This window comes from Lycium barbarum, chromosome 12 (genome assembly GCF_019175385.1).
Source record: "Lycium barbarum isolate Lr01 chromosome 12, ASM1917538v2, whole genome shotgun sequence".
NCBI classification, from domain to species: domain Eukaryota; kingdom Viridiplantae; phylum Streptophyta; class Magnoliopsida; order Solanales; family Solanaceae; genus Lycium; species Lycium barbarum.
The window spans coordinates 42,598,154-42,613,063 of record NC_083348.1 but is presented as its reverse complement, the minus strand read 5'-3'; positions in this window follow the sequence as shown (position 1 = coordinate 42,613,063).

Below are 14,910 nucleotides of genomic sequence, written 5' to 3'. Positions count from 1 at the left end.
CTCAGTAACTATGTCAAAACAGATTCGGCCTTTTATCGGCAAAACAGAGCACAGTTAAGATTCTCCCATCCCCACCGGGTCAATGGTTCATCACATAGGCACAAACAATGTTTCCACATAGCACATAAATGAGATGCGGTGCTCTTCGGGTCATAGACCGTCCGAACACAGGGTGGTCTCTCTTAATGATATTTAGGTAGCTCTGAGATACCCAAATCTCGTCTAGGTATGAACGCTTTAGTTCAGTAGGGATTTAGCTTAGCTCTAACCTAGTTTTACTAGAGTGTGCTTTTCATAAAAGACCGGGAACCTGAGAAAAAAATTGGGGCTGAACCGTTAGGGTTGTTGGACAACCACGAACCAACCCCGCCTTATAACAGTTCCAAAAGAAATATTTTTGTTTTTTATACTGAAGGTACGATCGCGTGTTCCGCGAATTCGCCTTTGGAACAAAGTGTAAAATAAATGTCAGGGGTGGCGGAATTATGATATGCATGCAGTGACAGCTGATAATTGCGGGAAAGTAAACACACAAACAGCTAAAGCAAATATACCCACATTAAACTGGAACCCTTATGGTTAGAACCTTTAAGTCCCCAGCAGAGTCGCCATCTGTGACAGTTCGCATTTTCGCGGGCGGGGTTAGCGCTTCGCTACTTCAAAATCGTTGGTGCTTTTTCGGACTTTATTTTAAAAGAGTCGCCACCTAATTTTTAGGAAATTAGGAAAATCAGTTTTGAAGGGTTTATTCATACACCGTGAAAAATCCTTCTTAATCCAAAGTTCTAGGTAAGGGTTCTGGTGATCCCCTAGGGAAGGTTTTAGGCACCCTAATATTAAGGATCCGCACGATACGGTTGACCTTCGAATTCCAATGTGTGAATATTTGCATGAACTGTTTATTTGGTGTTCATTTCCCTAAAAAAAGTATGTCATTTTGCATATCATTTTTGAAAAGAATTGAATATATTCTATTTACATATAGGGCATGAAGGTTCGGAATTATAATATCCGATACAATTAGTTCTTTTCATAAATAAGGATAACGTTAGTTTTTGTAGAAATAAAAAGTCTTTTAAAAGAATAGGATAAACAAATTTTGTTCATGCTTGAATGATACATAGTCCGGGTCAATCCATTTAATAAATTTTTTAGAACGTCCTTACCTTAAACTTTATGTTTACAATTTTTTTACACTGATTTAATTTTACAAGAGTATGATTACATAATCAACTAACTCTGGTCTTGGAATTTTATCTTTAAAACCCAATTGTTCATAACATACGAATATCATTTTTGACATGGGCTTTGGCCCAAACTTATGTTCATTTTTTTAGAAAAAATGGTTAAGGTCTGTTGGGTTTTTGGCCCAAAAAATCTTATTTCTTTCTTTAATTACTAGGCTCAGCCCAAAACATGTTTTTTCTTTTTGTATTCGGAAAATTTTTGGTTAAATTGGGCCTAAAAAATATGATTTTAGGTTGGGTTTAGCCCTCAAAGATCTCAATCTTTCGTCTGAATTTAACCCAGAAAATATGTGCGTTTTGGTACACAAATACACTACATATGCATAAATTTAGAAATCGTTTTGTGTCTGATTTTTTGGTCCAAAATAAAGAGCTTATTTCTGGCATTGTAAAGCATATCATTTATGCACATTTTGAAACCTATTTTTCTGCCTGGATTAGAAATAGCTTTTGAAAACTGAATTGATAACTAGGAAAAACGTTCTTCTAGTTTAAAAATTTCAAGCCTGGTTTTCTTTGGTTCGAACAAAAATGATAACAATATATATATTTTAGTAAAATGAAACTAATCCTTTTCGTTACTTTACTGATTTTAGCCATTTTTTCTTTTAGAAAACGCTTATATTAATCCGCATTTTGAAAAAATCACGTTGGGGGCCTAAGGTCGAACTAAACGGCATATGTACTGTTTACCTAAGATGCCTAGTCCAAACCATAAATGATTCTAATAATAACGTGAGTTTTGTTTTACAACATACAAATACAACACTTTAAATAAAGGAATTATCATAACGAAATTTAAGGAAAGAGGAATATGTTAGGGGCGTACCAAACCCCTAATGAACCATTTTTACCCATGGTTGGGCCTTCATGCCATTCTCACTCATGACTGGGCCTTCAATAAAATTAGCTTCCCTTTTGTCTTCTTGGACTTAACATTTTTTTGAAAGAAAATTTCCTATTCGACCTTTGGACCAACAGAGTGGTTGGACTCCGGCCCAAATAGCCATGCAGTGGCGGGGGCGGGGAGGAGGAAAAGGAACCAAATTAGTCTATGTTTGTTGAGCCTATTACTAGAATAATTACATGCATATATAAATGTATATCCAATTTGATTACAAGTGCATAATTAAAGGACTTGATCATACACTGTTGGCTTCACTAAAACCAAAACTCATACCATACCAAAGGGAAAAGGTTGTCCCCACCCTTATTCCTAACGCCACACAAGTTTCAAGGGGTTTCCCGAACCCCAGGCATGGCAGGAAATCTGTGAGTGGTTAGACATATCCCCAAAACTACCTCAATCTCTCCAAACCAGTGTTGCCATGTCACGACCCGTCTAGAGGGTCGTGACGAGCGCCAGGTGCTAGCCCACCCGAGCACCCCTTGGCTTACTCTTATGCTTACATCTAGGTGAGCCACATAATTAGACGCGTAATTCTATTCATTCATCATACTAGTCCCTTCGGACAACAATGCCTTTACATTATCATTGGTATTTATGCCACACCAATGTACATGAGCCGGCAAGGCTTGTCAAAATGATTCACAAAATATAGGCCGACAAGGCCAGACATATCTAACCATATTCACGTGTTTACGAGCCTCTAAGGAGAGTATAGCATATCACATGAGCGGGACAGGACCCCTCTATGCCCATAATTATGTACACAAAAGAATAAGTACCCAAAAGCTATGGCTCCAAATGAAATGGAGCTCTGCTCTTTAGTCCCTGAGAAGGTGGCTATGGATCAAGTCTGTCTCCCTGTGCACCTGCGGGCATGACGCAGCGTCCACAAACAAAAGGACATCAGTACGAAGAATGTACTGAGTATGTAAAGCATGATCAATAGCAATATAGAAACATAGTAAGCAACATAAGAAATAACATAAGATGGGAGATAGTAATATCGTCGTCACGGGCACTTACTTGACTTTCATAGGGACTTTCCATTTCTAGCACATAGTTGTGTACATACATCTGTATCCGTATCTGTACGCATATTCGTATTCCTTTACATTTCGTATCCATAATCGTGTTCGTATACATATCCTTATTCATATTCGTATTCATGCTCATATCTATATCATATACATAATTATATCATACACATAACGTACCCGACCTCGAAGGTTCAGTGTTTCACGTACCCGATCCTAGCTAGGCTCGGTGATCATATATACCTGGCCAACCAAGGCTCAGTGTTACACAAACCTAGCCCTACCAAGGCTCAGTGTTGTCCGTACACAACTGCAGTGGTGTGCGCGCTTTACATAAACATACATACATATACATCTACATATATTCTACTCGGCCATACAGGCTCGAGGTTTTCATAACAGCCATACATAGGCACACATACATATAAGCTCATAAGCATCCTTACTATTATCATCACTGTCATCATCGGTATCGTTATCATCATCGCTATTACCATTTTAGTCGTCATCAATATCATTATCGCTATTATCATTATTCGTCACATCTATCTTTATAGACTTACTCGTCATACGAGGAACTTAGTACAATCGTAGCATATCAAGCATCGTGAGCTTAATAGCTCGAAAGATCGAAGCATTTGTGAGACATCATAGACTTATGAAAGATTTAGGTAATTGGCCAAAGGACCATGCCTTATGAAAGAAGGGTTAGCCTTACATACCTTTTCCGTTCAACTAGTCTACACTTGCGCGTTCTCCTCCAATGCTAGCGATCCTACCTTCATTAAAGTCATACTATCATTAGAATCGATAGCTAGCATATATGACTAAAGCTAGAGAAAATCGGACAACATCTCCTTTATTTATACGACATTCCTCCATAGCGTATATCAACTCCCAAACGTTAATAGTACATTCACAATACCATCACAATGGTCATTATTCACCCACATTTCTCAAAATGACACTATTTCACATTCATGACCCATATTTCCATACCTTTCTACAATCCAAGTATTTCCACTCTTAAATACCTTAAACAACATAGAAATATCATAAATCTTACCTTAGATGTCGTAGGAACAAGCCTTGGTTGATGACACTCCACTTGAGCAAAAACCCTAGTTTATCTCCATTGGGATTTCTTGACTTGAATGACGTTTAATGGGTTTTCTTATACTTGATTCACTTGGTTTATGTTGTTGAGCACTAATAGTCCTTGAATTCACGTGGAATAAATGTAGAGAGATGTTTTAGAGAGAAGGGGTGAAGTGTGGAAATGAAATAATGAACTTGGTACCCTTTTTAATAACCGAAAATCTGATCTGAAATGGACAGTCGTCGAAAGTGCACAGTGGTCGTAAACCCAGTTTACGGGCCGTACTCCAGTTTACGGTCCATATTCAGTGGGCGTATTTAAGCATAACAGAACCAGAAAGTCAGGCTGAGACATGGTGATTTACGACCATAGTTTACGGGCCGTATTTCAGTTTACGGTCCGTATTTCAAGTCGTCTTTAACCATTCAAGCATTTGACAGAACGTTGAAGTTTTGGAAGTTGAAATACGACTTGGAAGTTTACGGGCCGTATACCACTTTACGGTCCGTATTTCATTTTACGTTCAACTGGACAAAGTACAAATCTGCAACTTTCCTCAATCTCAGAACCTACAGTTAATCATTATGGAGCATAGTCTATCTCTTATTGCAATAGCCTTTGGAATTTTACTTAGGGTCGTCAAACGTCATTCCCTTCTTATTAAAACATCGTATACGCTATGCCCTTTGTTAGCCTATCCACTGTACGTTCGCAAGGAAATTTTTCAAGTTGTAACATTCTTCCCCCCTTTTAGAACATTCATCCTCGAATGTTAAACACTCGGGGTCCTGCGAAAATTTCGCCAGAGTTTCCCCTGTATTTTGGCACTACCAACCTGTCACAACAACCCATAATATCATTGCCTCACAGGGCTACATCACAATATTAACATATCTATGGCCACACACGACCAAAAGCATGAAAAGGAAATCATACATACCTTATGATCTTGATATCTCATCTTAGATCTCTTCCAAGGGTTGAAATAAATGTGGGTATCTGGATCGCATACTTTCTTCCGCTTCCCATGTCATTTCCCCTCGTTTACTGCTTCTCCATAGAACCTTAACTAAGGGCACCTCTTTGTTTCTAAGCCTTCATACGTGCCTATCTAGAATGGCAATGGGCACTTCTTCATAAGTCAACTTTTCTGTCACTTGCACATCGCTTATTGGCACGACCTTAGTAGGATCTCCAACACATTTCCGAAGCATCGAAACATGAAAAACTGGATGGGCGGACTCCAAATCCGGAGGTAAATCTAATTTGTAGGCCTCTTTGCCCATATAAAGCTTCATACGGTGCCATTTGAATGCTAGAATGATAACTGTTATTGTAAGCAAATTCAATGAGTGGCAAATGGTCATCCCAATTTCCTCCAAAATCTATCATACATGCCCGCAACATATCTTCAAGAGTCTGAATGGTACACTCGGCTTGTCCATCAGTCTGCGGGTGAAATGTCGTACTAAGGCTCACTTGGGTTCCTAAACCCTCTTGGAAAGACTTCCAAAAATTTGCGGTAAACTGAGTCCCTCTATCAGAGATAATAGATGCTGGAACACCATGGAGTCTCACTACCTATTTAATATAAATCCTTGCATAATCTTCTGCCACGTACGTCGTTCTGACTGGTAAGAAATGAGCTGACTTGGTGAGTCTATCCACAATCACCCATATGGAATCATACTTACGTCGAGAACGGGTTAAACCTGTAATGAAATCCATGTTGATCACTTCCCACTTCCAAGTTGGGATTTCTATAGCTTGCAACAATCCACCCGCCTTTTGGTGCTCGATTTTCACTTGTTGACAATTGGGACATTGAGCTACGAATTCCGCTATATCTTTATTCATTCCATTCCACCAATATATAGACTTAAGGTCACGATACATTTTCTTCTCTCCGAGGTGAACAGAATAACGGGAACAATGAGCTTCTCTCAATATCTGGTGGCATAAACCTGCCACATCGGGAACGCATAATCTGCCTCGACATCAAAGAACTCCGTCTCCTGAAAGCTCAAACGATGACTCCTCTCTCTGAGGGAGTGTATCTCTGTAATGCATTAGCATGGAATCTTCGTATTGTCGCTCCTTCACTTCCGCTACGAGCGACGAGATTGCTGAATTCTGAATAGCAGTTCCCTTGCTACCCGAGTCCACTACTCGAACTCCTAGGCTAGCTAATTGTTGGAGCTCACGGGCCATTCTCTTCTCTGGTCGAACATCACACAAACTTCCCATAGATCTGCGGCTAAGAGCATCAACCACAATATTTGCCTTTCCGGGGTGATATAAGATATCAACATCATAATCTTTTAGCAATTCCAACCATCGTCGTTGCCGTAAATTCAACTCCTTCTGCTTGAAGATGTACTGAAGACTCTTATGATTTGTATAAATATCCACATGGACACCATATAAATAATGTCTCCATAGCTTTAATGTATGAACCACTGCAGCCAATTCTAGATCATGGGTCGGGTAATTTTGCTCATGTTTCCGTAATTGCCTTGAAGCATACGCAATCACTTTACCGTGTTGCATCAATACACAACCTTGCCCAACACCTGAATCATCGCAATAAACAACATATCCTTCTAATCCCTCTGGAAGTTTCAAGACTGGGGCGGAAGTCAATCTACCTTTTAAATCTTAGAAGCTACGTTCACAAGCATCTGTCCATTGAAACTTTGCTGATTTCTGGGTCAACTTTGTGAGTGGTGCAGAAATAGAAGAAAAACCCTCTACAAATCTCCTGTAATAACCTGCTAAGCCCAGAAAGCTACGAACCTCCGTAGGAGTTGTGGGCCTTGGCCAAGTCTTCACGGCCTCAATCTTTTGACTGTCTACTCGAATACCATCGGCTGCAACAATATGCCCCAGAAATGCATCAAGATATTGTCGATGAATACAATGACGAATGAATCTAGAAAGGACCTGAACACATTGTTCATCAAATCCATAAACACTGCCGGTGCATTAGTTATCCCAAATGACATTACCCGGAACTCAAAATGACCATATCTTGTTCTGAAGGCTGTCTTAGGGATATCTTTCTCCCTAACTCTCACTTGGTGATATCCGGATCTCAAATCTAACTTCGAAAACCATTTGGCGCCTTGCAATTAATCAAAGAAGTCATCAATCCTCGGGAGAGGATATTTATTCTTAATCGTCACCTTATTATTGCCGATAATCAATGCACATTCTCAAGGAGCCATCTTTCTTTCGGACGAACAATACGGGTGATCCCCATGGGGATGAACTAGGCCTAATAAAGCATTTATCAAGAAAGTCTTTCAATTGCTCCTTCAACTCTTTCAATTCTGCGAGAGCCATTCTATAAGAAGGAATAGATATAGGCTTAGTACCTGGCAGCACATCAATGGCAAAATCAATCTCCCGTTCAGGAGGAAGGCCTGGAAGCTCTTCCGAGAACACATCCGAAAATTCATTTACTACGGGAACTGACTGAAAAGTCGGTGATTCAGCTTCTATATCTTGAACCCGGACTAGATGGTAGATACACCCTTTTGTGATCATTTTCCTTGCCTTTAGATAGGAAATAAACCTACCTTTTGGTGACACCGTATTCCCTTTCCATTCTAAGACTGGTTCTCCCGGAAATTGGAAACGAACCATTTTCATCCTACAATCGACATTGGCGTAGCAAGAATCCAATCGATCCATTCCCATAATAACATCAAAATCCACCATTTTTAACTCATGCAAGTCGATCATGGTACGACGATCACAAATCACAATTACATAATTTCTATATACTCGGCTAGCTATTACTGATTCACCCACGGGTGTAGACACCTCAAAAGGTTTAATCGACTCCGGCTTGACACTAAATCGACTCGCAACATACAGAGTAACATATGACAATGTGGAGCCCGGATCAATCAAAGCATAAACATCATGAGAGAATACCGATAATGTACCTGTAACCACGTCAGGAGAGGACTCAAGATCTTGGCGTCCGGCCAAAGCATAAACACGGTGCTGAGGACCGCTGGAACTGGGGACTCTCCCTCTACCTCTACCATGGCCAACTGGCGCATGTGAACCTGGACCCATAGGGCGCATAGAAGATGAAGATTCGGCTACTGACCCTGAAGGCTGGGCCCTACCTCTGCCATGAATCGAAGGGCAATCACGCATAATATGGCCTGGTCGGCCACATGAATAGTAACCCTCTGAACCTAATCGGCATTGACCCCAATGCAACTTCCCACACTGGGAACATCGTGGTATGGGTGGCCTTGCCTGACACGAATCGTCTCTAAACTGAGACCCGGAAAAACTATGACTCTGCCCGGAATGAGTAGATCTATCGAATCTCTGGCCTGAAAACCGTGGAGGTGCGCTGGCCATAAAATAGCCTAAATGCCTGGAAAACTGCTACCTGTGCCCACCTCCGAACTCGCTCATCGTACCCGAAGATCTGGCCCTCTTGCCATGTACCCTATCATGCTCGCGCTCACTTCTTTGCTGTTGCAGGCTTTCTTCTAAGTTCTGAGCATGAGCCTGAATGCGTGCAATATCCATATTGTCCTTGAAGGGACGCATTTAAACACCTATCCATCAAATGCGGCCCTAGGCCTTTAACAAATCGGTGCACCCAGTCACCCATATCCGCTACCATGGCCGAAGCATACCTTGCCAAAGAATTGAAGCGGAGACTATACTCTAAAGCACTCATGCTACCCTGCCTCAAATTTAAGAACTTATCGGCTCTAGCTCGCCGAACTTCTGGAGGCATGTAATGTCGGAGAAAGGCATCAACAAACTCTTGCCATACCGGGAGAGGTGTATTGGCTCCCCACGAAGCCATCCAAACTATGTACCAATGGACCAACACATCTCTCAATCTATACGACGCTAACTCCACCGATTAGGTGTCCGAAGCATGTATCAATCCAAGCGTCCTCAACATACCATCAATAAAATCCTGGGGGTCCTCATCCGGCTTCGATCCGAAGAATTCCGGAGGGTTCAAAGTAATGAAGTCACGGGCTCTTGCACTAACAGCCCTATCACCTTGCCCTGCACTTTGCCGCTGAGTCTGGGCAGCAACTAACTGAGTAAGAAAATGTATGGCCTCTTTCACATCTTGGCCTGAAGCATCCGGTGGAGAAGCTGGAGGTGCTGGAGCTGGGGCTGAGGCTCCCTCGCGCTCCTTTAATATAGGTACTGAACGGGAGGACTAAGATTGAGCCGCACTCTGGGACTCATTTTCCTCTACTACCGGTGGCGGTGCTCTTTCAACCCGCTTTTCTGCCACCGTCTTGCCCTTTTGGGCTGCTGTAGCCTTTCTCTTTACAGGCATTTCTGAAATACACAACACACGGTTAAGGGACAAGAATTTTTATATCATAGCTCTATCGCACGATCCTTATGAAGAAAGAAGGTCATTTATTCCTAAAATGTCTGCAGCTTCTTGTTCATAAGCGTGGCGCACAACACACCCATAACCAAGACTCTACTAGACACGGCTCGTAGACACACCCTAGGACTGAACTGCTCTGATACCACTTTTGTCACGACCCGTCTAGGGGGCCGCAACGAGCGCCCAGTGCTAGCCCACCCGAGAACCCCTTGGCTTACTCTTATGCTTACATCTAGGTGAGCCACATAATTAGACGCGTAATTCTATTCAATCATCATACTAGTCCCTTTAGACAACAATGCCTTTACATTATCATTGGCATCTATGCCACACCAATGTACATGAGCCAACAAAGCTTATCAAAATGATGCACAAAATATAGGCCGACAAGGCCAGACATATCTAACCATATTCACGTGTTTACATGCCTCTAAGGAGAGTATAGCATATCACATGAGCGGGACAGGACCCCGCTATGCCCATAATTATGTACACAAAAGAATAAGTACCCAAAAGCTATGGCTCCGACTGAAATGGAGCTCTGCTCTGTAGTCCCTGACAAGGTGGCTATGGATCAAGTCTGTCTCCCTGTGCACCTGCGGGCATGACGCAGCGTCCACAAACAAAATGACGTCAGTACGAAGAATGTACTGAATATGTAAAGCATGATCAATATCAATATAGAAACATAGTAAGCAACATAAGAAATAACATCAGATGGGAGATAGTAATATCGTCGTCACGGGCACTTAGTTGCCTTTCATAGGGACTTTCCATTTCTAGCACATAGTTGTGTACATACATCCGTATCCGTATTTGTATGCATATTCATATTCCTTTACATTTCATATCCATAATCGTGTTCGTATACATATCCTTATTCATATTCGTATTCATAATCATATCTATATCATATACATTATCATATCATACACATATCGTTTGCATAACGTACCCGACCTTGAAGGTTCGGTGTTTCATGTACCCGACCCTAGCTAGGCTCCTTGATCATACATACCTGGCTAACCAAGGCTCAGTGTTACACATACCCAGCCTTACCAAGGCTCAGTGTTGTCCGTACCCAACTGCAGCGGTGTGCGCGCTTTACATAAACATACATACATATACATCTACATATATTCTACCCGGCCATACAGGCTCAGGGTTTTCATAACAGCCATACATAGGCACACATACATATAAGCTCGTAAGCATCCTTACTATTATCATCACTGTCATCATCGGTATCGTTATCCTCATCGCTATTACCATTTTAGTCTTCATCAATATCGTTATCGCTATTATCGTTATTCGTCACATCTTTCTTTATAGGCTTACTCGTCATACGAGGAACTTAGTACAATCGTAGCATATCAAGAATCGTGAGCTTAATAGCTCGAAAGATCGAAGCATTTGTGAGACATCATAGACTTATGGAAGATTTAGGTAATTGGCCAAAGGACCATGCCTTATGAAAGAAGGGTTAGCCTTACATACTATTTCCGTTCAACTAGTCTACACTTGTGCGTTCTCCTCCAATGCTAGCGTTTCTACCTTCATTAAAGTCATACTATCATTAGAATCGATAGCTAGCATATATGACTAAAGCTAGAGAAAATCGGACAGCATCTCCTTTATTTATACGACATTCCTCCATAGCGTATATCAACTCCCAAAAGTTAATAGTACATTCACAATACCATCACAATGGTCATTATTCACCCACATTTCACAAAATGGCACTATTCCACATTCATGACCCATTTTTCCATACCTTTCTACAATCTAAGTATTTACACTCTTATACCTTAAACAACATATAAATATCATAAATCTTACCTTAGATGTCGTAGGAACAAGCCTTTGTTGATGATACTCCACTTGAGTAAAAACCCTAGTTTATCTCCATTGGGATTTCTTGACTTGAATGACGTTTAATGGGTTTTCTTATACTTGATTCATTTGGTTTATGTTATTGATCACTAATAGTCCTTGAATTCACGTGGAATAAATGTAGAGAGATGTTTTAGAGAGAAGGGGTGAAGTGTGGAAATGAAATAATGAACTTGGTGCCCTTTTTAATAACCGAAAATCTGATCTGAAATGGACAGTCATCGAAAGTGCACAGTGGTCGTAAACCCAGTTTACGGGCCGTATTCCTGTTTACGGTCCATATTCTGTGGGCTTATTTAAGCATAAGAGAACCAGAAAGTCAGGCTGAGACATGGTGATTTACGACCATAGTTTACGGGCCATATTTCAGTTGACGGCCCGTATTTCAAGTCGTCTTTAACCATTCAAGCATTTGACAGAAAGTTGAAGTTTTGGAAGTTGAAATACGACCTGGCAGTTTACGGGCCGTATACCACTTTACGGTCCGTATTTCATTTTACGTTCAACTGGCCAAAGTACAAATCTACAACTTTCCGCATTCTCAGAACCTACAGTCAATCATTATGGAGCATAACCTATATTTTATTGCAATTGCCTTTGGAATCTTACTTAGGGTCGTCAAACATCGTTCCCTTCTTATTAAAACATCGTATACGCTATGCCCTTTGTTAGCCTATCCACTGTACGTTCGCGGGGAAATTTTTCAAGGTGTAACATGCCATTGTAAAGAATCAGAGCCACAAAGTTATGCACAAGCATCATCACATAGGAAGTATTTTAAATTCAAGCAACATTAAAGTAAACTCAAAGTCATGACAAAGAGATTGAGGCAGATATTGTAATGCAATGATGTATAAAAAATAACATAACAACTTCAAGATACTTAGTCAAATAGGTGATACAAACAAACCATCCTCTTTTACTCATGTACACATGCTACCTATAACTAGCCTTTTCTCTTATATACACATAGTATACTTATGATATACACATGTGATGTGTATACCAAGTGTATACTATATGTATATTCATCTTCCTTTTCATTAACCTATGCATATTCTGTGTATATCCACTCTCTATGTGTTTAACTTTTAGCCTCAAAATCATTTCATTCATTCACTTAATTAATCCTTGTCCCTTAAAACAGTGTCCAACTATAAGCTAAAGTTGATTCAAGTCTAATTTAATTCCTATACTTATCAACGAAATGATTCGCTAATCTCCCATTTTAACAGACCTCATAGTAGTGAGTGAGAGCTGCTTAAATATAGTAACAGAAACACAATAGGGAGATGCAAATAAAGAGAAAAAATCCTATAACTTAGGATCACCAAAACAGGGTTAGAACACCAAGAAGTCTGAGACTAGAACAACACTAACTGAACTGAGACTGTGCAGTTCATATTCTTAGGAGAAACCATAGAAATGAACCTTTATCTTAGTCAAGCAGTAGTAAGAGCATATACACAACAAGATTTCATGTGAGTTGACACTTGAAATAAAAGGAGAAAGGACCAGCTATATATGTCATCATGTCTCATAGAAAAAGAATGGCATAAAGTTTAAACAATTCTTTGCAAACTCAGGATTCTTAAACTCCTAACATGACACTCATTATCAACAGCCATAAACTAGTTCATTTCCCTTTAAAAGAAAGCAAAGATCACCCTCTTGAAATAACCAATTTCTTTTTCTTCCTTCCTAAGTTCCCTTTAGACATTTAAACAAGCTAACCTTCCTAACCCGTTCTATTTCCATCCTTTGGTAAAATGGTGAGGTTCAAGGAAGACCAAGGTACCCCCATGATAGGAATGCCCCCCATGATCCATAGGCTGTGTCATGAAACCTCTCATTTGGAGGGTAAGTACTATGAGTCAAGCTAGGCTTGACTCTTCCCTGCCCCCTCTTTGAGATGTCTTGAAAAAGCCACCCTATGCCAAGTGGTTCAAACTGTTTCAAGAGTACTCACAACATCCTCAATCAACAACATTAAACCAATTTTAGCTTATCACTATTCATTTTTTAAAAACACAGACTCAGTATTCAGTTATTTTATCCCATATTTCTAGACATGATAGCACTTTGAACACACCAAAAGTATAGAGACAAACCTTATCAAACAGAGTACCACTTACCTTTTTAATCCAGGTTACACTACAATGTACACTAAATCCTAAATGCAACAGTTCAGGTTCAGGAATAAGGGTTCTCACCAACCTTAGATTATAACTAAACGCCTTTTTTTCCCAAATTCAAACTATGTCTAGTACACAACACAGACAGGTCCACACATAAATGTATCATATAGGTTTTTTGAACATATTTATTCTAAAACAAACAATAAAGAAAGCAAGGTGAACTCTGAAACATGAACCCAGGTCCTGATGGATAATTTACCCCTAGAATCTAGTTAACAACCATTTTTGAGTCCCTTTAATCATGGCAGAAAATATGACAGACCTTTGCCCTTTGTTTTAACTTGGCCTTAACAGTATAAAATCTCAAGGATTCCCCAAGGCATGATAAACTCTTCCTAACCAATCCTAAGATCTCTGTGAATCCCACAGTCATGGGAACAAGATTTAGGAGACAAGGAAACCTCAGGGTCCTGAAAGAGAAACAAGATAGAGTGAAGTCATCACCTCCCCATCCTTCTCCTGAGTCTTACTTTTAGTAAAAAGGGATCAAAGGCCCCACTGGTCACTACCTCCAGTTCACGCCTAAGCTCACTTTTTACTCCCAAGGCAACCTCAACTCCCTACCTTATCCTCATGCCTAATGGCAATCACCAAGACCTTGTGGTCAAGACTAGTTTGTCACTGCCCTTAAACCAAGTTTCATCTAAACACTTAGTTGACCACATAGGTTAAAAGTTTTAATCCACTCAGTCTATGGTCTCAATTATGCAAAACTATTTTGAATTCGTTGTAGACATTACTACTTTGGAAAGGTTTGAACCTTTTAATCATTTTAAACTTCAGTTCAGGCTGAGTACCAGCTTTTAGACTCGAACAATTCCTTTTCACTAATTGATTAATTATTTTTAATAGCCAAGAGCATACAAGGACTCAATTATCTTTTATAATCCCATTAGACTTCCTTTGAAGACTCAAACATGAATTAAATATGAAAAGGGGAGGGTCTGATAACATGAATGTCAGGACTAAACTTTGCTCAAATGAACAAACATGACACACAACCATTCTAGTTGTATCTAGGTATCCTGATTCATTTTAGATAATTTATAACTTTATAATCCTACATTTGCTTCGAATGGACCATTTGGGAACCTGTTATGAAATAAATGAGCCTTAATCCCAACCTCT